Below are 2,500 nucleotides of genomic sequence, written 5' to 3'. Positions count from 1 at the left end.
TCGGAGTTCTAGCGGGACCTCCCCTTGCTTCCAACAACCCAAGAGTCCATAGTATTCGGAGTTCTAGCGGGGCCTCCCCTTGCTTCCAACAACCCAAGAGTCCGTAGTATTCGGAGTTCTAGCGGGGCCTCCCGTTGCTTCCAACAACCCAAGAGTCCATAGTATTCGGAGTTCTCGCGTGGCCTCCCATTGATTCAAACAACCCAAAAGTCCATCTTCTTCGCAGTTCAACATCGCCTCCCTCGTTTCCAACAGGCCCAAAGGTCGTCTTCTTCGCAGATCCACGAAGAGCTCATCACGATTTGCCACATTCCATTTCCCACGGGTTGTCAACAACACTTTCTCACACTTCCCGCAATCGAGTACGTGCATGACATGCCAAAGCACATCTTATTTGCCTTCCATCGCACTCAAGACGACGGGTTGTGGAAGAACGATATTGTTCACAACAAGTTCAAGGACAACGTCTCAATCAAGGGACACAACCGAATTATGTTGACTGGGTCGCTAAAGTAAACCCGAGTTCATATAATGCACCGCATCCAAAAGAACTAGCCACAACACGTGCATCACTGAGATGTTTCACTAGATGGAACACGTGCGTGACATTAGGATCCTCCAACACCTCTTCGTGATGGAAAGATAGAATTCGAAGCAACCACAGAAGTACCGTCTAGTGGGTAGGCAACACAGGGACTGATCAACCAATATCACCCAAGGCAACGGGTGAAAATGGAAGAGATGCATGCTTGACCGTTCGATACGCAAGGCATGGAGCCAGCCAGCAAGTGCATCTCGATTACAACTCACACACCCTCACGTTCGCAAGACACCACACCACAAGACGGTCCACCCCCCACCTACCATGGGCAAGCAAGCAAATGGAAACATCAAGTGACGCAGGGTCAAGCATCGCTAGGCATGAAAATAACTTTCCACAATATCCGAGGGACTAGCTGCCGAGCTAACCAACGATCAGTGACGACCGTGTGTTGGTATTAATAAAGCTCAACAACTATGAAGAGGCTAGTTGTGCCATGATAAACATGCTAACGCACGCACCACGTGAGGGGGGAGGCCTCATCAAGCTCCCTTTAAAACCTGCCAGTGTGGAGCTGGCCGGCTCAAGGAGCACTCCCCCCCTATAAGAGGTTAATATGCAAAAGGCAAAATTGTACAAGTAGATACACTTTTTTTGAGCAGACATAAGTCCATATCTCGGGCTATACTTCGAATTTTGATGCGATTTTTTGCAGTAATTCGTAGAATAATGGTATCTCCTTGCTCACCAAATTTCATAATTTTTCTCGAAGGGGAACTATTTTTTTTATTTTTTTTACTTACCGGGTATGTGTAAAATCGGGAAAAATAGAAAAGCACATGTAGACTTCGAATTTCGACCTCATTTTTTCCAGTCCACCACTAAACAATATCAGGAACCTCCCCACAAAATTTCATTCAGTTTGGCCAAGGTCTTAAATTTGACAAATTTTGGCACCAACCTATCTAGTCGCGGTGCACCGACCAACTTGGCCAAGTGCAAAATGCATCCAATTCAAAACTTTTGTGCACCAACACTTTTACAGTACTCATTTGGGGGCATTTGGAGGCCTTTCCAACCCTCACATCTCAAAAACCACGAATTTCATTTTTTCACAAATCTCCCCACCAAGCCATCTAGCTATGCCGTGGTGCACCGCCAACCTTGGCCATGTGCAAAACCCTCCGAACTCAAAACTTTCGTGCACCAAGAATTTCATGGTATTCATTTGGGGGCATTTGGAGGCCATTCCAACCCTCACATCTCAAAAACCACGAATTTCATTTTTTCACAAAACTCCCCACCAAGCCATTTAGCTATGCCGCGGTGCACCGCCAACCTTGGCCATGTGCAAAACCCTCCGAACTCAAAACTTTCGTGCACCAAGAATTTCATGGTATTCATTTGGGGACATTTGGAGGCCATTCCAACCCTCACATCTCAAAAACCACGAATTTCATTTTTTCACAAAACTCCACACAAGCCATCTAGCTATGCCGCGGTGCACCGACCAACTTGGCCATGTGCAAAACCCTCCGAACTCAAAACTTTCGTGCACCAAGAATTTCATGGTATTCATTTGGGGACATTTGGAGGCCATTCCAACCCTCACATCTCAAAAACCACGAATTTCATTTTTTCACAAAACTCCACACAAGCCATCTAGCTATGCCGCGGTGCACCGACCAACTTGGCCATGTGCAAAACCCTCCGAACTCAAAACTTTCGTGCACCAAGAATTTCATGGTATTCATTTGGGGACATTTGGAGGCCATTCCAACCCTCACATCTCAAAAACCACGAATTTCATTTTTTCACAAAACTCCACACAAGCCATCTAGCTATGCCGCGGTGCACCGACCAACTTGGCCATGTGCAAAACCCTCCGAACTCAAAACTTTCGTGCACCAAGAATTTCATGGTATTCATTTGGGGACATTTGGAGGCCATTCCAACCCT

This window comes from Vigna unguiculata, unplaced genomic scaffold (assembly GCF_037176805.1).
Source record: "Vigna unguiculata cultivar grain cowpea cultivar isolate G323 ecotype 2 unplaced genomic scaffold, ASM3717680v1 ptg000109l, whole genome shotgun sequence".
Classification (NCBI taxonomy): domain Eukaryota; kingdom Viridiplantae; phylum Streptophyta; class Magnoliopsida; order Fabales; family Fabaceae; genus Vigna; species Vigna unguiculata.
This window is presented reverse-complemented; position numbering follows the sequence as displayed.